The sequence below is a fragment of the Pseudophryne corroboree genome, chromosome 4, assembly GCF_028390025.1.
Source record: "Pseudophryne corroboree isolate aPseCor3 chromosome 4, aPseCor3.hap2, whole genome shotgun sequence".
NCBI lineage: Eukaryota > Metazoa > Chordata > Amphibia > Anura > Myobatrachidae > Pseudophryne > Pseudophryne corroboree.
In genome coordinates, this window is record NC_086447.1 from 882,606,192 (window position 1) to 882,632,964 (window position 26,773).

Genomic DNA, 26,773 nt, shown 5'->3' on the forward strand with positions numbered 1-26,773 from the left:
ACCCCATGAGAAGGTTCTGGTAGAACTTCGTCATCTACGTCTGTAATTTTGCCCAACTCACGATCGTCCTCCTCAGCTTCATCCTGAGAGAGAAGTTCTTCTCTGGATTCATCGGACTAAAGAATTAAGGGCACTGGACGTTTCTTAGCCTTGGACACTATCTGCGGCTGTTTACTAGATGAGTCCAAGCGTTTTGTGAGACCCTCTACTGACCTGCCTAATCCTGGCACCCAAGGTGGTTCTGTAGCAATAGAAGGTACATAATTCTGAGGAATCTCCCTAACCGTCTCACGAGTCTTTCGTAAAGCAGCCAGCTCAGTATGTAATTGTGAGATGGTTCCTGCTAGCGCTACTTCCCAGGGGAGAAAATTAGCGTCTTGGGACAGGTTAACTAACGTAACCTCCAAAGCACCTGCCTCACACAGGGAAGAATCGTCCGTGTGAGGTTTTTGTTACACTTCGCACAGACAAACAATTTTTGCTGGTCCCTTGCCTGCTATTGTAGAGACACATACAATTTTCCACCAGCACTCTCAATAATACAGAGAAAGAGAGAGAGAGGAAAGTCAGAAGGATAGAGGGAGGTATTTGACTAAAGGTGGGTACACACTGGTAGATATATCTGCCGATCAATTGATCGACAGATATATCTATGCACGGATCGGACAGTGTGTTGAGCATACACACTGCCCGATCCCTCGGGGAGTGACGTCATGTGAACGACTATGAACGACGGAGTTCACAGACGTATCGCCCGTGCACACTGGCGACGGACCCGCGATATATCGGCCGCTCAAGAGAACGGCCGATATATCGGCAAGTGTGTACCCACCTTAACTCCCCACTCCCCTATTCTAAATCCCCTCAGCCACCAGCCTGTAGTTTGTGCAGGCTTTTAAGTTTCTGGCAGTCTGTAGCAATGTGTAGCTGTCTCTCCTATACAGTGCAGATTCCTGAGGAGAAAGAAACAATTGTTGCCTAATGAGCTGCCTAGCTGAGGAAGGAGTTTGACTGACAGGTTGAAAACCTGCAAACTCTGCCCCCATCCACTATGCAGAGGCACCCATCTCACCAGGTCACCGCCATTTTGAGTGGGTGCCTCAATTAAACGATAAGCTCATGTCCTCTTCCCCCTCTATAAATTAGACTTTAGTCTTACTCCACTGGAGTGCTGGACTATCTCTCCAGTTCCAGATTGTGTTTAATGCTGATAAACACTGCTGCTCTGTGTAATGTCAGCACGGAAGTGCAGAGAGATGGCTACTCACTGGCGTTTCTATAATGGGTGCAGTGTGTGCGGTGCACACGGGCCCCTGAGTCCAGATGGGGCCCCCACTGCACACGCTGCACCCATTTTCTAAATACTCATCCCTCCGGAGTCCCGCGGCGACGTCCACGGCGGTATTAAAACTCTGTGAAAATGGCCCAGTGGCCATTTTCACAGAGTTCTGCGCATGCGCAGTAGAGAAATCTCAGGGAAAATCGTCGCCGTGCCATTTTCCCGGAGATCTGCGCATGCGCAGTAGAGTCTGAGCGCTCTAGTGCTCAGACTCTCAACGTTGCTGGCAGAGAGGAGGGGGCCCGAATGGAGGAGGCTGCACCCGGGCCTCCTCCTCGCTTAAAGCGCCCCTGTGGGTACTACATACATGATACCGGTGCTGCGTAGGATGTGGCTGCTCCACAATGTACAGAGGAACCACTCATTTCCCCCACGCCACTGCGCCGTGTCGTGGACCAGACACAGCGGGGAGAGGAGGACAAACTGGAAGCAGATGCCGCACTCTTCCCCCACACTGCCGTGCTGTGTACTGTCAGTGTGGCAATGCAGGAAGACCTCAACGCTGTCGCTGGAGAGATACAGATGGGTCCACGGTTATCTTGACTAGTTTTCTGCGCCTAGGCACGACATGACTTATTAGCATAAACCCTTCATCTATTGTTCTCAACTGCAATACAATACAGAGAACAATACAGCAGGGGATTAAGTCATGACAGCAGGGGACTAAGGGGGTCATTCTGAGTTGATCGTAGCTGTGCTAAATTTAGCACAGCTACGATCATCTTCCCTGACATGCGGGGGGACACCCAGCACAGGGCTAGTCTGCCCCACAGTCAGTGCCGCCACCCCCTCCCCCGCACAAATACAAAAGCATCACACAGCGGCGATGCTCTTGTATTTGTGGAGTAACTCCCGGCCAGCGCAGCTCCTGCGGATGGCCGGGAGTTGTGTGTCGCTGCCGCTGGCCACAGCGCCGCCGTGGCACGCCCCCCCAACAGTCCGGCCATGCCTGCATTGGCTGGTCCGCACCTACTAAACGGTGGCTTAACACCGACGTTCAGCCCCCTCCCGCCCAGTGACTGCCTCTGTCTCAGAGGCGATCGCTAGGCAGCAACGACTGCGCTGCGACAAATTGCAGCGAACGATCGGGTCGGAATGACCCCCTAAGTCCGACTGGCCAGTCTCAGTTAATACTATTAAAGGGCAAGATAAATGTGGACCCATCTGTAGCTGGGAGCAGGCGCGCACTATTTACCCATGCTGCCGCGCAATGTCTGAGGCTCACTCACCATACCGGAGCCTCAGGATGCAGCTGTGTTGGGAGGAACAGTGCTTCTCTGATTAAGCGCTGTTCTCCTGTGCATCTTGCTGCTGGTGTGTGACCCAGACCCCACTTCTCTGGATAAGTGGCGACGGGTTCCTCAGGCTAAGGAAACTAAGGGGGTCATTCCAACCCGTTCGCACGCTGCTGTTTTTTGCAACCGTGCGAATGGGTCCGAACTGCGCAGGAACGAATGCGGCAGTGCACAGGCGTGTTTTTGCCCGCGGTGGCCGTCGCTGGGCAGCAACAAACACAACGAAGGAAGAGGTCACAGCGGCGACCACAAGAAGATTGACAGCAGGGAGGTAGATCTGGGTGGAAACTGACCGTTTTCTGGGAGTGGCGAGTAAAACGCAGGAGTGTCCAGGCATTTGCAGGGCGGGTGTCTGACATCAATTCCGAGACCTGACAGGCTGAAGTGAGCACAGTGGCTGAGTAAGTCCAGAGCTACTCAGAAACTGCACAAAACTTTTTAGCCCAGCTCCCCTGCACATGCCTTCGCACACTTGCTATGCTAAAATACACTCCTCCATAGGCGGCGTCTAACTGATCGCATGGCCTGCAAAAAGTTGCAGCATGCAATCAGGTCAGAATGAGTGCCTAAGTCCCAAGAAAGAAGAACATTTTAAAAAATAAAATAAAGTAAAGTAATATAACTGAGCAGGAGCTCAGTCAGCAGTGACCGTCTCCCTCGGCACAAATTCAAAACTGTGGGATGATGGGGAATAGAAGGGGATGGAGCCTGTTTCACTTCTTAGATTAAAGTGCCAGCTCCCTGTAAGCCACCATCATCACCCCACAGTCTTGAAGTTATGCCAGTGTCCCCTAGTGGCTGACAGAAAAATTATAATTATAAAAAAAACTACTTTTTATTTGTTTGTGCTGTACCCCAGTGCACTATACAATTTTATTTTTTTCATAAATACTGTGACACTGCCAGTCAGACTGCAGTATATTATTTACTACTCATACACGTATTGTGCGATGCTGTCAGTGAAGTCAACCGCAGTGTGTAATTTTTATATATTTTTCTGACTCATTTGTGCGACACTGTAACCACCAGTGTATGATATAAAAAAATACTTCTAATTATTTCTGACTCATTTGTGTGACTCTGTCAGTGCAGTCAACCGCAGTATATAATTATTATATATATTTCTGACTCATTTGTGTGACACTGTAACCTCCGGTGTGCGATATAAAAAATACTTCTACATATTTTTGACTCATTTGTGCAATGCTGTCAGTGAAGTCAACCACAGTGTGTAATTATTATATATATATTTCTGACTAATTTGTGCAACTGTAACCGCCGGTGTGTGATATAAAAAATACTTCTACATATTTCTGACTCATTTGTGCGATGCTGTCCGTGAAGTCAACCACAGTGTGTAATTATTATATATATATATTTCTGACACATTTATGCGACGCTGTCGGTGCAGTCAACTGCAGTGTGAAATTTATTATATATATATTTTTTACTCATTTGTGCGACACTATTGCTGTACCCCACTTCGTGTTGATAGAAATTGAGGACAATTAATTGAAAGATCAGGAACCACTTCCTACTACTAGTGCTGAAGCTGCTGCCATTAGTCATGACATTGACAATGCAAGTCCGTCAACTTCATCTGCTATGGCCGATGCCCAATGGAATAGAGGGCATGTAAATCAAAGAAGCAATATTTTACGGTGATAAAAAAAAAAAGTAAAGTTAGCTGACGAGAAACGTAAAATTGGCAATACGCCAATCACTACATGAAGTGGCTAGGAAAGGCTAAGGCCTTGGTCTGTATTTATGACTGGTGGTTCTGCATCTCATGGTGATCATGTAAGCCCTCCTCCCTGTAAAAGAGTTAAAAAAATGAAACTTGTTAAGGCACAGGAACCAACTGTGCATTCAAAAATATCACCAATCCCCAAGGAGAGTACAAGTGTGTCTCCGGTTGTGATGTACAAGCCTGACCTTTCCAATACTGTACGGGAGGAGGAGGCTCCTTCCACCATTTGCACGCCCTTTGCAAGTGTTGAGAGGAGCAGCGCCAGTCAACGTGCTGACATTGAGATTGAGGATGTCACTGTAGAAGTACACCAGGATGAGGAGGATGTTTGGTGTAGCTAGCACTAATAAGAATGTTGAGGGTGAGGATTTTGATGATGGGGATGTGGTTTGTTTAAATAAGTCTCCAGTGGAGACAGTTGTTGCCCATGGTATGAAAAAGCCCATTGTCATGCCTGGGCAAAATACAAAAAAATCCACCTCTCCTGTGTGGAATTATTTCTCCCCACACCCAGACAATTACTGTCTAGCCATCTGTAGCCTTTGTAAAGGAACCTCCTCTCTGTTACACCATTTGCAGCGCATACATCACAAGTTGTTGAAATATTTAGAAGCTTTGGCTAAGAAAGTAACCAGTCCAGCGATACCTAGCTCCCTTTTCTCTGTTGGATCCAAGTGCCTGCAAACCCCACCACCAACACCCTCATCGTCAATTCCCTCCTCAATCAGTATCGGACGTAGTCCTGTATCCATTCCTCTGGAGGATCCTTGAGTGCTACGCCTACTTCTGCTGCTTCTGTTGCTGCTGGGAGTCGATCTTCATCCCAGAAGGGGACCAGGAAGACTACTTGTAGTTTAAAAAAACAATTGACTGTTCAACAATCCTTTGCAAGGAAGATGAAGTACAGTATGACAGCAGTCACCCAGTTGCAAAGCGTATTACTTAGGCCATAACAACTATGTTGTGTTAGACGTATGTCCAGTATCCGCCATTAGTGCAGTGGGATTTAGACAGTTGATTGACGTTTTGTGTCCCTGGTACCAAATCCCGTCTAGATTCCATTTCACTAGACAAGCAATTCAAAACCTGTACAAGGATATTAAAAAAAGTTTTATTAGTGTCCTCAGAAATGCTGTTGTACCACGGATATGTGGACAAGTGGAACAGAGCAAATGAAAGACTATGTGACTGTGACTGCCCACTGGGTAGATGTATTGCCTTCCAGAGCACCAACAGCAGCATCTCACAATTGCCAACTCATTTAGAGACAGGCTACGCTGTGTATCACCGGTTTCAGTTTGAGGCACACCACTGAGAACAGGGAAATCATTGCACAATGGCTTACCCTGCTTGGACTCTCCTCGGAATTTGTGATATCTGACAATGCCACCAATATTGTGACAGCATTACATGTGGGCGAATTCCAACATGTCTCATGTTTTGCTGACACAATTAATTTGGTGGTGAAGATTTTATTTTTAAATGACAGGAGTGTACAGGAGATGCTGTCAGTGGCCTGAAAAATTTGTGGACATTTTCAACATTCAGCAACTGCATGTTGAAGACAGGAGCACCAGGAAACACTCTTGAATTTGCCCTGCCATCATTTGAAGCAAGGGGTAGTAACGAGGTGGAATTTTACCCTTTATATGCTTCAGCGGATGGAGAAGCAGCAAAAGGCCATTCAAGCCTACACATCCACCTATGACACTTAGGGAAAGGAACGGGAATTTACCTGAGTCAAGCGCAGTGGAGAATAATTTCCGTGTTGTGCAAGGTTCTCAAACCCATCGAAGTTCGAAGTGTTCAGACACTGCCAGCTTGAGTCAGGTCATTCCCCTCATCAGGCTTTTGCAAAAGCGGCTGGAGAAAGTGAAAGAGGAGCTGAAATGGAGCGATTCTGCTAAGTATGTCGGACTTGTAGGTGAAGCCCTTCATTTGCTTTGCCAGGATTTAAGGGTCGTCAATCACTTGAAATCAGATCACTATATTTTGGCGACCATACTTTATCCTAGGTTTAAGTCATACGTTGTGTCTTTCTTTCCAATGGACACAAATCTGCAGGGATGCAAAGAGCTGTCTGTGAGAAAATTGCCATCTCAAGCGGAAAGTGACACGGCAACATCTCCTCCTTCATTTTCTCTGGCTGTGTCTGCGAGGAAGAAAACTAAATTTTGCCAAAGAGACACACTGATGGTGATGCAGATCAGTCAGGAACAGGTTTTGACATTTGGTATGGACTGATAGAGTTGCCTACATTTACTGACATGTCTACTGTTACTGCATATGATGCTGTCACCATTGAAAGAATGGTTGGCGATTATTTCAGTGATAGCATCCAAATAGGCATGTCAGACACTCGGTTTCAATACTGGCAGAAAAAAGAGGCAATTTGGAGGCACTTTCTCAAACTGTGTTTGTTTTACTTAAGTTGCCCCCCCTCCAGTGTGTATTCAGAAAGAGTTTACAAATTCCACGAGGAAGACCTTTACCAGCAATTACCTCCAAAAAGTACAGAGGGACCTGTGATGGTGGATTCCACCGGGGACGAATTAATAGTCTGTAAAAAAGAGGATGTACACACTGATGGGGGTGAGGAATCGGATGCTGATGACGACATTGTTCCTATTTAAAGTTCTAAAGTCAGTTTGTGCACTGCCCATAGCCAGCTTGTTTTGTGGGGGTCCAAACAAACCAATTATTTCAACCACAAGTGACAATCCCCGTCACTGAAATGATTGGTTTGTTAAACTTTGTCCTGTTTAATATACAACATAAGGGTGGGTGAGAGGCCCAAGGACAATTCCATCTTGCACCTCTTTTCTTTGCATTATGTGCTCTTTGGAGCATTTTTTTTTGGCATAGCTTATAAAACTGATATCCTGTCTGCCACTGCAGTGCCTCTCCTAGATGAGCCAGGTGTTTGTGCCGCCCACTACTGTCGCTTAGCTTAGTCATCCAGCGACCTCGGTGCAACCTTTTGACCTAAACTGGATAAAAACAATATTGTGAGCTGTGAGGTGGTCAAAATAGACTGGAAATTAGTGGAAATGACTGCTATTGAGGTTAATAATGCTGCAGGAACAAAAACACCCCCAAATTCTGTGATTTTAGCTGGTTTAATGATTTTTAGAAATAAAAATTCTGAATCAAAACCCGCTAGGGCGTTTTTGGCAAAACCAATCCAGATCCAAAACACGAAGGAGATAGAGATCCAAAACCAAAACACAAAAAATGGCCCGGCGCACACCCCTAATTAGTACCCAGGCTACACCCCTGTACCACCCGAGTCTGATGAATGTCTCTACATTCCTGATTTCACAGAGGAAAACTTTGCTCTGTACCTCAGGAGTTTTGATTATCATAATTGATCTCCAAAGTGTTCAAGTTAAGAATTTGTATTTCACCAGGATTCCGCTGAAAAAAATGAAGCAGTGATGACAAAAAAAAAAAAAATCTGATATCGTATGGATCACAGTGTCTACCTGTTGCAGAATTTTTGTGTGTCCCAAATCAGCAATGAGCTGCTTCTGACAACACGGTTGCCAGAATCTCGCCAACTGTAGTGCACCACTGCTGTGCCCCAAATTGTAGCAGTAGTAGTAACTCTGGAGCTAGGAAACTGTAGCAGAGTTGCCTGGCTCCTTCACATTCACCTAGAATCAAATACTTCTGATATGTGTAGCTGCTGCAGCACCTCTTTGCTGGTGACTGTTGCTGGTTGCTCCTAACATTGCATCAGGACTACAGGGTAGCAATTGCAGATGATGGGCTCAACGAAGGACAACCAGTGGATGGATTAAAGTGTTAGTGTCACAATCCTGACTGTAGTTCTCATATTTGGTGACTTACCTCTGCCATCTGTACTGGATCCTGCATCTTTTCTGCTCACTGGGATAAACAGCTTGCCAGTACCATGAGTTTCCTGAGTGCTAAGTTCTCTGCCTGGGAGGTAAGAGTTAACGAGCTCCACCTGTGGTGATTAACCTTATGTGGGAATCTGAATTCAGCAGGTCTCTATGCTGTGCCTACACAGCAATCATTGTTGTAATTATACTATAGGCCTCTCTGACTCCAGTGGTCACCAGATACATTCTCCACTGTGCTCAGCAATCTGGCGTTTAGGCCTAAAAGCCAGCATTCTCTGTTCATTTGTAGAAGTTCAGGCTTCAGTGTTTTATCAGCCTGCTAGGCCTCCCTCCACATTAGAGCCTAATCTGGAGTACTGACATGACAGGGTCTGATCACCATACCTGGAGCTATCCAATCCTGTGCCAGCCTGAGACTCTCTGAATCACCTGACTCTGCTCACCAATCACCAAGGACCAGGAAGTATAAGTCAGGAGACTTGCGTTACAGAATCTGCCAGTTCCTTGTGTCACACAGCCCTATGTGAGATTAGTAGCTGAGCTCCCTAATAGGTAACGCTTTTACCTTGCTTCCAGTAAAACTCTGCTCTTTTGCTACCCAGTCTGGATTACAGTTGTGTTACCAGTTATATCCAGTATCAGTCTTGTCTTAAAGACACAGCTGCAGTATTCTTCAGTCTTGTTTTAAAGCCACAGCTGCAGCATTCTTCAGTCTCGTCTTAGAGCCATAGCCACAGTATTCATCAGTCTCATCTTAAAGACACAGCTGCAGAATTCATCAGTCTTGTCTTAAAGCCACAGCTGCAGTATTCTCCAGTCTCGTCTTAAAGCCACAGCCGCAGTATTCTTCAGTCTCATCTTAAAGTCACAGCTGCAGTATTCTTCAGTCTTGTCTTAAAGCCACAGCCACAGTATTCTTCAGCCTCGACTTAAAGACACAGCTGCAGTATTCTTCAGTCTCATTTTAAAGACACAGCCACAGTCATTGTTCTACATACATTTGCATTTCCAGTCATACCAGTACCCAGCCCGGTTCACAGTGCAGTTCTCAGTCTCACCGGTAACCAGTCCGGTTCAACGTCTTCAACTCTCCTCAGAACCTATTTCACATTAACCTTGAGTACACAAACACATACTCCTGTGACAGTATATCTAGTTTGTTCTCACCAATACATTCACCATCCTGCTATCAACACCAAGTCCCTAGTGATCCAGTGGTCAGGATATGGCTCCCTCTGCCGAGGCCCAGGTTCGACCTCAGGTCAGGGACTGCTCCTTACTACTTACTCTAACTGATTCCCACAGACCAGCCAACTATACACATAGTCCTCCAGTTACCCGCACGGACTTCACATACCCGCCGGGTTCACAAAAACCACAGTCATGTCAGCTCTTATCTGTAAGCCACAGAAACATAGAAACATAGAAACATAGAATTTGTCGGCAGATAAGAACCACTTGGCCCATCTAGTCTGCCCCTTTTTTTTTTTTTATATATTATTTTTTTTTATCACTAACCTTATTTGATCCTTATTTCTTTGTAAGGATATCCTTATGTCTATCCCATGCATGTTTAAATTGCTCTACTGTCTTAGCCTCTACCACCTCTGATGGGAGGCTATTCCACTTGTCCACTACCCTTTCTGTGAAATAATTTTTCCGCAAATTTCCCCTGAACCTCCCCCCCTCCAGTCTCAGTGCATGTCCTCGTGTCCTATTGCTTCTCTTCATTTGGAGAATGTTTCCCTCCTGGACTTTGTTAAAACCCTTCATATATTTGAAAGTTTCTATCATGTCGCCCCTTTCTCTTCTCTGCTCCAAACTATACATATTGAGATTTCTTAGTCTTTCTGGGTATGTTTTGTGATGTAGGCCATGCACCATTTTAGTTGCCCTCCTTTGTACAGTTTCTAATGTATTAATATCCTTTTGAAGATATGGCCTCCAGAACTGAATACAGTATTCTAGATGAGGCCGTACCAATGACCTATACAGTGGCATTATTACTTCTTTCTTTCTGCTGCTGATTCCTCTCCCAATGCAGCCAAGCATCTGACTAGCCTTCCTCATTGCCTTGTTACATTGCTTACCTGCCTTTAAGTCATCTGAAATAGTGACTCCTAGATCCCTTTCCTCCTCAGTAGTTTCCAGTATAGTGCCATTAATACTGTATTTAGCTTTAGGATTTTTGAGACCCAAGTGCATGATTTTGCATTTTTTGGCATTAAACTGTAATTGCCAGACTCTTGACCATTCCTCTAGTCTACCTAGATCCTCAATCATTTGTTTTACCCCACCTGGTGTGTCTACCCTGTTGCATACCTTTGTGTCATCTGCAAAAAGGCATACTTTCCCTTTAATCCCATTTGCAATGTCACCAATAAAGATATTGAAAAGCACTGGTCCAAGTACAGATCCCTGGGGTACTCCACTGGTAACATTTCCCTCCTGTGAATGCACTCCATTTACCACAACTCTCTGTTTTCTATCCTTCAACCAAGATCTTATCCATTCAATAATCCTAATATCCAATCCCAAACTTTCAAGTTTATTTAGCAGTCTGCGATGTGGAACTGTGTCAAAAGCCTTACTAAAGTCAAGATAAGCTATATCCATGGCTCCACCTTTATCCATCACTTTAGTCACACAATCAAAAAAAGCCACAAAATATCGCTACATATAGGTGCCTCATACTTGCCTACCCTTCCGGAAGCTGCGGGAGACTCCCAATTTTTAGAGTAGTCCCCCGCAGCCCTGGAAGAGTATGTGGCTCTCCTGCATCCCGCTCACATCCTACCAACTTCCTAGTGAAGTGGGCAGGAGGAGTATAAAAGCCTTGAAAATGCAGCAACGGTCTTAAGAGGGCACAATTTACATAATTTAGCCTGATGACATCCCAGGTCGGCCGTGCCCCCCAAAGTGACATGTTGCATCTCCTCTCCGGGAGATAAAATGAGACGTAGGCAAGTATGAGGTGCCTTGCAGGAATAGAGGATGATCTTTAAGAGTAATGTTTATCTATATATATATATAAATGCGAAAGGCCTCACTCACTCAATGACTGACTCATCACCAAATAATTCACTTTCCGATAGGTTAGGAAGATGAAATTTAACATAGGTATTCTTCAGGTGGGAAATAGGAAAACTACGTAATTAGAATTTTAATGAATTTCTTGTAAGGGGATGAACAGGGGGTTGACATAAAAACATCATTACCGATGCGTAGCTTGCCTGAACGATAATGCCCAAATGGACAGTCGGATAAAAAATTGAATTGCACCTCTAGTGTATAGAATTTAATAAACAACAAAAATAGTCCTGTCACTTTATACCGTATCTGCTACGGGTGCTCCTCGGGTAATGCCAAGAACCATGGATTATTTTAACATTTTTAACACTCGTATATTTACAACCATGAAAACCAGAAACCCCGGTGCGAAGAACGGGTAGAACAGCTAGTTGCTCAATAAAATGTAGTAATGATACACACAGATGTAATACAAAGGGGCACCGATTCAGATTAGAGATGTGCGCCAGACCATTTTTGCTGGTTTTGGTTCTCATTCATCGTCCGGTTTTGGTATTGGTTTCAGTTTTGTATTTCGGCCGTGGATTGTTTTGTTATTGTTTTTTTTTCTTAAAAAATTGACAAAAATTTTTGTTTTGTTTTGTTCCTAGAGTATTATTAACCTCAATAACATTCCTTTCCAGTCAATTTTGACCACCTTACAGCTCACAATATTGCTTTTATCCATTTTAGGCTAAAGGCTGCAGCGAACTGGCTGGTTGCTAAGCGACACAGCAGCGGCCCAAACACACGGCAGTTTATAGCACATCTAAGGAATATTGCCGCAAAGCAGTGGCAGAAATGTAAAGATGGAATTGTCCTTGAACAAAGTTGCACTGGGGTACTCTTTCTTTAAGCTGACATCTAGGCTCGCACTGATTGGAGTCACACCACTTTTACACACGTGCACTGGGGTACAACAGCGTACTGGGGTGCAGTGCACAATACAAGCAAATACAACTATTTATTTTTTTACTTTTTTTATTTTTTTGCTGACAAATATGGAGTCACACTGTCAGTGGCGGATCTAGACTTAACTTTTAGGGGGGGCGGTTTAAGAATTATGACTCCTCCCCCTAATCATAGCCCCTCCCACTTAGTAATGCCCTTCCCGTTCGCTTCTAAATTTCCTATTGTTGCCATTACTAATAAAATGTTGCCAGTTAGTGGAGAGAACCCTGCGCACTGGTGATACAGACTGGCGAATCGCCATTCCTTCCATCAGGGGTGGTAGAGGCTAAGACAGTAGGGCAATTTAAACATGCATGGGATAGACGTAAGGATATTCTTACAAAGAAATAAGGATCAGATAAGGTTAGAGATAAAAAATAATGTAAAAAAAAAAAAAGGGGCAGACTAGATGGGCCAAGTGGTTCTTATCTGCCGACAAATTCTGTTTCTACAGCACACAGAATGAGCCGAAATTCACATTATAGCACACTGTATGAGCTGAAATTCACATTATAGCACACTGTATGAGCTGAAATTCACATTATAGCACACTGAATGAGCCGACATTCACATTATAGCACACTGTATGAGCTGAAATTCACATTATAGCACACTGAGGGCGGGATGTACTAAAGCAAAAATGCGGTAAAACCCCCGAAAACGGGTGTTTTACCGCATTTTCATATTTACTAACACCCTACCGCCGCGTTTTCGGCGTCCAGGTATCGCCATCTCTGGATGGCGATACCCTATAGAAGCCTATGGGCTTCTTTTCGCCGACCGCCGCAACCCGCCGACACCGTCGACACCGCCGCAGATGCCTCCCCCCCTCCCCCCCAGCTTACCTTCCTCCATGATGCCCCGGACCTGGAAGGTAATCTCCTCCTCCCCCTAGCAACGCAGCCGGACGTCCTTCCGGCTGCAGGGGGGAGGAGGAGGCGCCGGGGGCAGCCTGCTGCTGCTACCCGGCATCAAGGCAGTGTGGGGACCCCATGGAGGTGACGGAGACCCCCCGCAGACCACCTAACAGGTATCGCGGGGGGACTCCGTCACCGCATCGCGATGTTGATCGCATATGTTAGTACATACGCGATCAACATCGCTGCGGTAACAGGCGAGGTGCGGCGATGTATGTTAATACATCCCGCCCAGAATGAGCCGAAATTCACATTATAGCACGCAGAATGAGCCAAAATTCACATTATAGCACACTGAATGAGCCGAAATTCACATTATAGCACACTGTATGAGCCGAAATTCACATTATAGCACGCAGAATGAGACGAAATTCACATTATAGCACGCAGAATGAGCCAAAATTCACGTTATAGCACGCAGAATGAGCCGAAATGCACATCATAGCACACTGAATGAGCCGAAATGCACATCATATCACACTGAATGAGCCGAAATGCACATCATAGCACGCAGAATGAGCCGAAATGCACATCATAGCACGCAGAATGAGCCGAAATGCACATTATAGCACGCAGAATGAGCCAAAATTCACGTTATAGCACGCAGAATGAGCCAAAATTCACGTTATAGCACACTGAATGAGCCGAAATTCACGTTATAGCACACTGAATGAGCCGAAATTCACATTATAGCACACTGAATGAGCTGAAATTCACGTTATAGCACACTGAATGAGCCGAAATTCACATTATAGCACACTGAATGAGCCGAAATTCACATTATAGCACGCAGAATGAGCCGAAATTCACATCATAGCACGCAGAATGAGCCAAAATTCACGTTATAGCACGCAGAATGAGCCAAAATTCACGTTATAGCACACTGAATGAGCCGAAATTCACGTTATAGCACACTGAATGAGCCGAAATTCACATTATAGCACACTGAATGAGCTGAAATTCACGTTATAGCACACTGAATGAGCCGAAATTCACATTATAGCACACTGAATGAGCCGAAATTCACATTATAGCACGCAGAATGAGCCGAAATTCACATCATAGCACGCAGAATGAGCCAAAATTCACGTTATAGCACGCAGAATGAGCCAAAATTCACGTTATTGCACGCAGAATGAGCCAAAATTCACGTTATAGCACACTGAATGAGCCGAAATTCACGTTATAGCACACTGAATGAGCCGAAATTCACATTATAGCACACTGAATGAGCCGAAATTCACGTTATAGCACACTGAATGAGCCGAAATTCACATTATAGCACGCAGAATGAGCCGAAATTCACATCATAGCACGCAGAATGAGCCAAAATTCACGTTATTGCACGCAGAATGAGCCAAAATTCACGTTCTAGCACGCAGAATGAGCCAAAATTCACGTTATAGCACACTGAATGAGCCGAAATTCACGTTATAGCACACTGAATGAGCCGAAATTCACATTATAGCACACTGAATGAGCCGAAATTCACATTATAGCTCGCAGAATGAGCCGAAATTCACATCATAGCACGCAGAATGAGCCAAAATTCACATTATAGCACACTGAATGAGACGAAATTCACATCATAGCACAATGTATGAGCCGAAATTCACATTACAGCATGTAGAATGAGCCGAAATTCACATTACAGTACACTGAATTAGCCAAAATAATGCAGGGACATATACACTTTAGCTAGGAGCGGAGGGGGGAGACACGGAACACAGAGGGGGCACACACACTTACTTTAGTTTGGAGGGTAGGAGACATGGCATACACACTGACAATGACACCTGCTGCAGCCAGCAGCATGAGGAGTCGGATGGAGGCCGGGTGCCGCCGCGGCATTGGGAACGAGGTGGAGAGCGGTGCAGTGCGACGGGGGACGGGGAGAGAGAGAGAGCGTCCTGACGCGCGTACAGGAAGGAGGGGGCGTGGTCAGAACAGAGGCCGCTCAGCCGCTGTATGCGCGTCAGGACGCTCTCTCTCTCTTCCCTTCCCCCGCCGCGCTGCACCGCTCTCCACCTCGTTCCCCACACCGCGGCGGGACCCGGCCTCCATCCCGGTGCCGGTATGTGTAGAGGGGGCGTTCGCCCTAATCGCCCCCCCGCTAAATCCGCCACTGCACGCAGCACGCTGTGAACACAGTGGATGGGGCCCGTGGGATCAGTGCAGCACCACTGTGAGGGAACTAGATTAAGGGGGACTGGACACAGCTTGTGGATGGACACAGCAAAGCCCCTAAGATGAATGGACACAGTGACAGCAGCACAGCCCCTTAGATGGACACAGTTACAGCACTTGTATTCCGCACAGCCTCTTGGATGGACACGTAGAGTATACATCAGTATGAGTGGAGTGAAGTGGCGCAGTGTCCTGGATGCAGCTCCCTTATATGGAATCCAAAACCTGCGAGATTCCGACGCTGGGAAGATGACGTTCGGCCTTGATCTGGAATCTGAGTCTGTTGTGAACACCCGATACTCAGATTCCATAAGTTCAGAACGGTCTGAATTTCAGGGAATCCGAATCACTCCTCTCTGATTCAGATGTGGCCGGAGTAGACGTCGCTGCTGCTGCTTACATAAAAGCAGCAGCCGTAATAGCAGTAATATGGTAATAATACAGTAGGGGGCACCACACCTTCTGCTGCATTACTGATCTGAACTGGATCCTGGGACGCAGCTCTTGGATCATCTGTGACACCATCAGCTGGCTGTGTGACCAAGCCAGCACAGCTACGACAAGGAGGCCAGGAAATCTCTGTCCTCTAACAGTGCTCCTGGCCTCGTCCCTCCCCCACAGGTAAGGCGACGTGACTCTGTTTTGGGAAATTAAGGCTGTGGGGGCATGGCTGAATAATGTGGGCATGACTATGCCTTTTAATATTAAAATATTTTAATAATAAAGGGGCGCCATTTTAACACGGGGGGGGGGGGGAGATGGAGGGCGCCTGCTGCCTACCTTACATGATCTGGAAGTGGGTCCCTCCTCCACGGTGGCCACTAGAGAGTAAATAACTTCAGCCTATTCCTGTCCGGATTTGACGTCATGCACCCGCCCAGCAAATGCCCAGCCACGCCTGCGGTTTTTCAGACACGCCTGCTTTTTTTCAGACACGCCTGCTTTTTTTGCAAACACTCCCTGAAAACGGTCAGTTGACACCCAGAAACACCCCCTTCCTGTCAATCTTCTTGCGGCCGTCAGTGCGAAGGAAAACTTCGCTAGAACCTGAGCTTTGTACCTGTATGTCGCACATGCACATTGCGGCCCATACGCATGCACATAAATGCCGTCTTTTCACCTGATGACTGCGCAGCGAAAATCGTCAGCAAGCGATCAACTCGGAATGACCCCTAAGGCCCAGTACACCTCATAGCAGAGGCGGATTTTCCAAAAGACAACACAAGCGGCCGCCTAGGGCCCGATGGACCTTTTCTTTTGTAGGCATTGTTCCCCCCCTAGCCACCTCTCTGAAGTCATGTGGTTCTCCCAATTTTGGGAGAACCGCATTAGGGAAGCGCAGGCTGCCTGCTCTATGATAATGAGCAGCAGCAGCAGCAGCAGAGAGTATCCTGCTGACAGTGGGGGTCAGAGGAGAGTGTGCTGAGCCCAGATTGGTGGAGCCCAGCACATGCTCATATGACCCGAGTAGCGGGCGGGGCTACAGCGCATGTTCAGCTCTTCTCCTGTACCCTGGCTGGCAGCATGGAAGATGAGGGAGCAGCTGCTGGAGCCAGGGGCGTATCTAGGGGTCCGGGCGCCCTGGCAAAGTAAGGGACTGGCGCCCCCCATGTTTGAAATAGGGAATGTGCATGTGCAAAAAAGGGACATTATCTTGTGGGAAAGGGGCAAGACCATACAATAGTTCCCCCAATTCAAATAACGCTACACAGTAGCATCCCTTATACACATCACGCCCACACAGTAGCAGTTCCCTTTACACATTATGCCCACACAGTCATTCTTATGACACTGAGGAGACATCAGCAGTGCCTGGCCTGGCTGAGGAGGCAATGCCACCCAAGGCCAGGTAGTATAATCAAATAGTAGTGCAAAGAAGTGCAGTGCAGCCCACTACCCAGTGGTGCAAGTAGGAAAAAATTCTTAGTGGTACTGTGTGGCGCGCGTACGCCAAAAAATGGCTGTGGCCACATGCCACATGGGGCGTGGCCAATGAAAACGGGGGTGTGATAATCATATGACCACAATAATGCAGTGCCACATACACATATGCCCCCAATAGTGCCAGATACACATATGCCCCCCACAGTGCCAGATACACTTATGCCCCCACAGTGCCAGATACACTTATGCCCCCACAGTGCCAGATATGCCCCCACGGTGCTAGATACATCCCTACAGTGCCAGATGCACATATGCCCCCACAGTGCCAGATACACATGCCCCTATAATGCTATATATGCCCCACAGTGCCAGATACTCATATTGCCCCATGTTGCCAGATATGCCCCCATGTTGTCAGCTATGGCCCCACATTGCCAGATACACATGCCCCAACGGTGCCAGATATGCCCTCATAGTGCCAGATATGCCCCCACAGTGCCAGATATGCCGCCAGCAGCACAACCCACTGTTGTTGATGCTGCTGCCTGGGGCCGGCATTGTCTGCTGCTGCTGTCAGGGAGAGGAGAGCGCCTCTCCTGCCCTCAGTCCAGTCTCCTCCTGTGGCGGTGGCGGCAGCATCCTGTAGCTCAGATTCTAGCGCCAGTCCGTGAGCCAATCAGAGCTTGCGGTCCGGCAGCGACGGCTCCTGATTGGCTGCTGGTCCACGAGCTCTGATTGGCTCGCAAACCGGTGTTTGAGTACACGCCACCGCAGCCGCCGGACTCAAAGTAAGGAGAAACCACCGGTCTACGGACTGAAGGGGGAAGAAGAGGAGAGGCGCATGCTGTGCTCTCCTCTCTCCACGGTGTCTGCAAGGTGGTGGCCCAGCTGTACTGCATACCGGCTGGGAATTTCTTACCGGTACACAGTACCGCCATACTTGCAGCAGTGGCACTACCTAACTCTCCTATTCAAATGTACATAGCTGTAATCCCCCATCAGCACATAGCCGTAGCCCCCACCAGAACACAGCACATAGTTATTTCCCCCCTCCTAGCACAGTCATAGTCCCCATCCCCCTCCCAGCACATAGCCATAGTCCCCTCCCAGTAAATAGCCATATCCCCCACCTCCCCAAGCAATAGCCGTAGTCCTCCCAGCACACAGCCGTAGTCTCCACCTCTCCCAACACAGTCATACAGTAGTCCCCACCCCCGTCCCATCTCATAACAATAGTTCCCTGCCAGCATAGATAGCCATAGTCCCCCTCCCTACATATAGCCCCTCACCTCCCCAAGCACATAGCCATAGTCCCCATCCCCCTCCCAGCACATAACTGTAGTCCGCCCGTAGCACATACTGTAGCAATAGTCTTCCCCACTCCCAGCACATACAATGGGGTATATTTACGAAGGTCCCGATTTTGACCGAGATGCTGTTTTTTCTTCAAAGTGTCATCTCGGTAATTTACTAAGCAAAAATCACGGCAGTGATGAGGGCATTCGTAATATTTTGGAAGTCCTTGGAAAAAATCACGAATCAATACACCATCGGTCAAATATGCCTGCAATTTGGTAGAAATCGGTCATTTACTAAAAAGTGCAAAACACAAACACTGCCGACAATAGCCAAACACTGCCGTGCTAAAATACAAATCGTGAAAAAGTGCTAAAAAAAAACCAGACCTGCTTTTTTATCCCGTGTTTGTATAGGCATGCATGAGATCCGTGCATGTTTATCAGTGGGAAGGGGTGGGAAATGTTATAATTTTTTAAAAAAAAATTGCGTGGGGTCCCCCCTCCTTAACCAAACCAGCCTCGGGCTCTTTGAGCCGGCCCTGGTTGCAAAAATATGGGAAAAAAATTGACAGGGTTTCCCCCATATTTAAGCAACCAGCACCGGGCTCTGCGCCTGGTCCTGGTTCCAAAAATACGGGGGACAAAAAGCGTAGGGGTCCCCCGTATTTTTGAAACCAGCACCGGGCTCCACTAGCTGGACAGATAATGGCACAGCCGAGGGTCACTTTTATACAGTGCCTTGCGGCCGTGGCATCAAATATCCAACTAGTCACCCCTGGCCGGGGTACCCTGGGGGAGTGGGGACCCCTTCAATCAAGGGGTCCCCAGCCACCCAAGGGCCAGGGGTGAAGCCCGAGGCTGTCCCCCCCATCCAATGGGCTGCGGATGGGGGGCTGATAGCCTTTGTTCAAAGTAATGAATATTGTTTTTAGTAGCGGTACTACAAGTCCCAGCAAGCCTCCCCCGCAAGCTGGTACTTGGAGAACCACAAGTACCAGCATGCGGCGGAAAACCAGGCCCGCTGGTACCTGTAGTACTACTACTAAAAAAATACCCCAATAAAGACAATACACACACACCTTGAAAGTATAACTTTAATACATACATACACACCACCATATACACATACTTACCTTATGTTCACACGAGGGTCGGTCCTCTTCTCCAGTAGAATCCATGGTGTACCTGTTGAAAAAATCCTACTCACCAAATCCAGTGTAGAGGGCTCCTCGGATAATCCATTTGTAATCCACGTACTTGTAAAAATAAAAAAACGGGACACCCGACCACGAACTGAAAGGGGACCCATGTTTTCACATGGGACCCCTTTCCCCGAATGCCAGAAACCCCCTCTGACTGATGTCTAAGTGGGTTTCTTCAGCCAATCAGGGAGCGCCACGTTGTGGCACCCTCCTGATCGGCTGTGTGCTCCTGTACTGTCTGACAGGCGGCACACGGCAGTGTTACAATGTAGCGCCTATGCGCTCCATTGTAACCAATGGTGGGAACTTTCAGGTCAGCGGTTGACCGAAAGTGACCTCACCGCTGACCTGAAAGTTCCCACCATTGGTTACAATGGAGCGCATAGGCGCTACATTGTAACACTGCCGTGTGCCGCCTGTCAGACAGTACAGGAGCACACAGCCAATCAGGAGGGTGCCAAACGTGGCGCTCCCTGATTGGCTGATGGAACCTTCTTGGACTTAAGTCAGAGGGGGTTCCAGGCATTCATGGAAAGGGGACCCATGTGAAAACATGGGTCCCCTTTCAGTGCGAGGTCGGGTATCCGTTTTTTTATTTTTACAAGTACGTGGATTACAAAAGGATTTACCGAGGAGCCTAAAACACTGGATTATGTGAGTATAATTTTTTCAACAGGTACACCATGGATTCTACTGGAGAAGAGGACCGACCTGCGTGGGAACATAAGTTAAGTATGTGTATATGGAGGTGTGGATGGATGTATTAAAGTTATACTTTCAAGGTGTGTGTGTGTGTTGTCTTTATTGGGGTATTTTTTTAGTAGTAGTACTACAGGTACCAGCGGGCCCATTTTTCCGCCGCATGCTGGTACTTGTGGTTCTCCAAGTACCAGCTTGCGGGGGAGGCTTGCTGGGCCTTGTAGTACTGCTACTAAAAACAATATCATTCACTTTGAACAAAGGCTATCAGCCCCCCATCCGCAGCCCATTGGATGGGGGGGACAGCCTCGGGCTTCACCCCTGGCCCTTGGGTGGCTGGGGGGGGGACCCCTTGATTGAAGGAGTCCCCACTCCCCCAGGGTACCCCGGCCAGGGGTGACTAGTTGGATATTTGATGCCACGGCCGCAAGGCACTGTATAAAAGTGACCCCCGGCTGTGGCATTATCTGTCCAGCTAGTGGAGCCCGGTGCTGGTTTCAAAAATACGGGGGACCCCTACGCTTTTTGTCCCCCGTATTTTTGGAACCAGGAGCAGAGCCTGATGCTGGTTGTTTAAATATGGGGGAACACCTGTCCATTTTTTCCCCATATTTCTGCAACCAGGATCGGCTCAAAGAGCCCGAGGCTGGTTTGCCTTAGGAGGGGGGACCCCACGCAATTTTTTTTTTACATTTAAACATTTTTTTATTTTTTTACAAGGTGCACAATGAAGCCCAGCACGGATCTCTCAGATCCGGCCGAGATTCATTGTATTAAATTTAAAATCGGCAGTGTTTTACAAGTCACTCACGTAAAACACTGCCAAAAAAAACGAATGACATCGACATCGGAAAACCCGAAAATGCAGAATACGGCAGCTTTGTAAATTAGTCGTAATCAATTCAAAAAGTTGTATATTTACACTTTCGATGTCATTTGTGATTGAACTTTGACCTCAAACGGGAAAATACGAATCTTAGTAAATTTACCCCATAGTCTCCGCACACAGCACATAGCCCTAGTCCCCACCCCACAAAATCCAAGCAGATAGCCGTAGTGTCTGGCAATACCTGCTGTGCCGAGCTGCCTGGGATGGAGGGCAGAGGATTGCACCGCACCAAACTACGTGAAGAAACTGAAAATAAACTACAGCTCCCAGCAGCCCTTGCCGGCAGAGCTCCTGACAGCAAGGGTTGCTGCGAGTTGTAGTTTATTTTAAGTTTCTTCTCTGTAGTGCATTGCGGTGCCGGACACCGGCGCCAACTCCTGCCTGCTGAGCGATCCTCCGCCCTCCATCCCAGGCAGCACGGCACAGCAGGTAATGCCAGACACTACGGCTTAAGGGATTCCACCCATTGGCCGTGGGTGGCACCGTCGGGCGGCGCCCCCTGCTTGGCTGGCGCCCCTGGCGAGTGCCATCCTGGACGATGCGTAGATACACCCCTGGCTGGAGCTACAACATCAAGGTGAGGGTCACCTCTGTCTGTGTTTGTGTGTGACCCTGACTGCATGTGTCTTCTTGTCCCCCTCCCCCCACCAGTGTATGTCTCCATGTCCCCCAGTCACCAGTGTGTACGTCCCAATGCCCCCAGTCACCAGTGTGTACGTCCCAATGTCCCCCCTTCCCCTAGTCACCAGTGTGTATGTCTCACTATCCCTCTTCTCCCACCCTAGTCACCAGTGTGTACATCTCCATGTCCCCAGTCACCAGTGTGTACGTCTCCATGTCCCCAGTCACCAGTGTGTACGTCTCCATGTTCCCCAGTCACAAGTGTGTACATCTCCATGTCCCCCAGTCACCAGTGTGTACGTCTCCATGTCCCCAGTCACCAGTGTGTACGTCTCCATGTCCCCAGTCACCAGTGTGTACGTCTCCATGTCCCCAGTCACCAGTGTGTACGTCTCCATGTCACCCAGTCACCAGTGTGTACGTCTCCATGTCACCCAGTCACCAGTGTGTACGTCTCCATGTCACCCAGTCACCAGTGTGTACGTCTCCATGTTCCCAGTCACCAGTATGTACGTCTCCATGTCCCCAGTGTGTACGTCTCCATGTCATCCAGTCACCAGTGTGTACGTCTCCATGTCACCCAGTCACCAGTGTGTACGTCTCCATGTCACCCAGTCACCAGTGTGTACGTCTCCATGTCACCCAGTCACCAGTGTGTACGTCTCTATGTCCCCCCTTCCCCTAGTCACCAGTGCGTATGTCTCACTGTACCTATTCTCCCACCACAGTCACCAGTGTATACGTCTCCTTGCAGAATGTTTTTAGTTTATGTAGATTTTAATTTTTTTTATATTTTCTTATTTTAGGTACAGGTGGGGGGGCAAGACCAGTAAGTTGCCTGGGGCCCCATAAGGTGTAAATCCGGATCTGCCACATAGAATGCTGAACTGAACCAACCAGTCAGAACTAGATTTAAGTGGACCAATGTACTGTACTGTACATGGACTTTCTGTGAATGTGCAGTTCCTCCCTCCCCTGGTTAGTCACAGATACTGCCTCTTGCAAACAGGAAAACTTAAAAAAACACAATGATACATACCCTCCAACATTTTACACTAAAATACCGATACAAATTAGGAAAGGGGGAGTGGCCACGGGTAAAGGGGGTGCGACCACGCCCCTTTCCTATACTTTAAGTTTCAATGGAAATTTAGTGAGTAAAAAAATCAGTACAAAGCCATTTTTGTTCGGTACAGACCATAAAAAAACGGTACTGTACCGGACAAAAAGGTACAGTTGGAGGGTATGAATGATAACCCTTAATTATGGCTGATTTCAGATTGTTACACTATTCTGTTATTCCCAAATAACTACATACTGTATGACTACACAGGTTTTGTTTACCATTGGGTCAGTGGCAGTTGCAAAATTCAAATAGGGGAGTCACACCAACTGCCACCCCAAATGCTGCCACACGTCTCCAGCTGGGAGTAACTGGCAGTTACTGTAGCTCCAGGAGCGGTTCTTGGTGCGGGCAAGCAGTGCCTTCGCCCGGGGCGCTGCGGCCTGGGGGTGCGGGCGCAGTCACCCCGCAGGCACCGCCGTCTACCCACACCCCACTCCCCGCTCCACGGCTGCAGCAGACGCCGTGGGCTGTGTGGGCGTCCGCTGCAGCCGGCTCCAGGGACAGACACTAGAGGTCAGTATTGACCTCAAGAGTCAGTGCGGCGCTACTATGGGAGAGACGTCATGACGTCTCTTCCATAGAGAGGAGCCAGCGGCCAGATGGAGCAGCAGCAGCAGCGATCGTGAAGCAGGAGCGGGGCAGTGGTAAGTATTGTTTTTATTTGTGTGTGTGTGTGTGTGTGTTTGTGTGTGTGTGTGCACAACTACTGGGGGCAAAGAAATGGGGCACAACTACTGGGGGCAAACAAAGAGGGGGCACAACTGCTGGGGGCTAAGAAACGGAGCACAACTTCTGGGGGCAAAGAAAGAGGGGGCACAACTACTGGGGGCAAAGAAATAGGGCACAACTACTGGGGGCAAACAAAGAGGGGGGCACAACTGCTGGGGGCAAAGAAATGGGGAACAACTACTGGGGGCAAACAAAGAGGGGGCACAACTGCTGGGGCAAAGAAACGGGGCACAACTACTGGGGGCAAAGAAAGAGAGGGCACAACTACTGGGGGCAAAGAAACGGGGCACAACTACTGGGGGCAAGAAATAGGCTGCACAACTACTGGGTGCAAAGCAACAGGGGGCACAACTACTGGGTGCAAATCAACTGGGGCGAACAACTACTTGGGGCAAATCTGGGGGCACAGCTACTGGGAGCATAACTGTGGCCACGCGCCTCCCCTATGAGGCCAAGCCCCTATGTTTTTGCGTGCACAAACTGTTTTGCTGCGGGGGGAGTCGGGGGGGGGGGGGCGCCAGTGGAAACTTTTGCACTGGGCGCCACAAGGTGTAGAACAGGCCCTGTTTAGCTCCCCTATTTGAATTTTGGACTCTGCTGCAGCCCCACCTCTGCAACTGCCACTGGTCATTTCCAACGGTTTGGGTATGTGTGACACAATACCGACGCCGGGATGCCGGCACTTACATGGTCGCCGGGAGGGGTGAGTGCAGCAAGGCCCTTTGCGGGCTTGCTGCGCTCGCCACACAGCGGGATCGGTGGCTAGCTAAGCTCGCCACAGGTTCTATTTTAACTCTATGGTTATCGTAGACACCCACGAGTTGGAATAGACCCTGTTGGTCGGCAAGCCGACCGGTGGGATATTTAAGGGTCGGGATCCCGGCGTCGGTATACACATAACCACATCTCATTTTCAACATTAGGCTCCCCTTACAGGAACGCTCCCTGGGCTTTATTGCGTCATCCATATAGCAAAAGAAGGTGGTTGTCAAGGTGATGCCTTCCTCATACCTGAGCTCAGGTCAGATACTAACTGAACATCAATCACAGGAACAACATTAAAAGTCAGTATCTTAATTAATTCTCCGCATTTACAGTAATATACAGGAGGAGCACGGCGTCATCAATACAACAACGGATACAAAAAGTTCTATCTTCTCATTTTTGTGTGGGGGTGGGTGTTTCCAGCTACAGGGGTTTTCCATTGCTGATTCATTTTTAGGTCTGTTCACATTTGTAACATTCTGCCAAATCCAAAGGTTTAGATCACAGTGAATTGCCTACTGTACATATATGCGTACCTAGATGTCGAAAAAAGTACTGAAAACAGTTGTGTTTATATTGGGAGTGTAAAATGGATTCAGTGAAAAAGAAAAGAGAAACCAAACAATTCTGGAGTATCCGTTCCACATGCACAGACATTTACATGGGTGTGGATCATAGGGTCAACAGACAGTAACTAGGTCGACCACTATTGGTTGACCGTGACTAGGTCGACACCTGGAATAGGTCGACATGGCCATTAGGTCAACATGGAAAATGTCGACATGGAAAAAGGAAGACATGAGTTTTTTAATATTTTTTGGGTGTCGTTTTCTTCGTAAAGTGACCGGGAACCCCAATTAGTACAACGTGTCCCCTCACATGGCTCGCTTTGCTCGCCATGCTTCGGGCAAGGTGCCTTGCTCCATTACCGCTGCGCTCAGCACATGTTACCATTCCCAATTCTAGTCCACGTGGTTCGTAAAGTATGAAAAAAAATAAAAAAAAAATATTTTGTAAAAGCTCATGTAGACCTTTTCATGTGTCAACCTTTGCCACGTCGACCCAGTGACCATGTCGACCTAATGACCATGTCGACCTAATACATGTCGACCAACAGTGGTTGACCTAATGGGTGTCGACCTATGTGCAATCGACTTAAAGAATGGATACCGTTTGTATAATGGGGTAATTCAGACCGCAACGCTAGGCTGCATTTTCGTACAGCGTGCGATCAGGTCTAAACTGTACATGCATATACACCGCAATGCGCAGGCGCATCACACGAGTACAAAGCAGATGGCCACCCAGCAATAGGTTTGTGCGAAGGATCCATTCGCACGGGCGTTCGCAAGGAGATTGCCAGGAAGAGGGCGTTTATGGGTGGCAACTGACCGTTTTCTGGGAGTGGTTGGAAAAACGCAGGCGTGTCCAAGCATTTGCAGGGAGGGTTCCTGACGTCAATTCTGGTCCCGGACAGGCTGATGTGATTGCAGCAGTAGCGGATCTTGCCACAGGCAAGCAGGACTTTTGCCTGGGGCGCCGCCTTCCGGAGGCCGCCGGCGCCATCCGGAGGGCGCCGCACCATGGCAAGATCCGCCACTGTGCCCCCCGCTGCCGTTGTGTCCCCTGCTGGTCCCCCCGCAGTGAAGGGAACTAGACGCTATCCGTCTAGTTTCCCTTCGTGCAGAGGACCTTTGCTGTGCGGTGCGCGATGATGTCATCGCGCACCGCACAGCATTGTGGGACTGGCACAGACGCTAGGGGTCATGATTGACCTCTAGTGTCTATGCTGTGCTATGGGAGAGACGTCATGACGTCTCTCCCATAGATCCGACGAGAGGAGCGGCGGCGGCGGAGGAGATCTACAACGGCCGGGACTCGGAAGCAGGGATTGTAAGTATCCTTTTTTCTAAGCGGCGCTACTGGGGACACAAATGGCGCTACTGGGAGCACAAATGGCGCTACTGGGGGCACAAATGGCGCTACTGGGGACACAAATGGCGCTACTGGGGGCACAAATGGCGCTACTGGGGGCACAAATGGCGCTACTGGGGGCACAAATGGGGGCACATCTCTACAGGGGGCGTAACTGACCACGCCCCTGTATGAAGCCACGCCCCTATTTACAGCCCGGGGCGCCACAAGGGCTAGAACCGGCCCTGGATTGCAGCAACTGAGTAAGT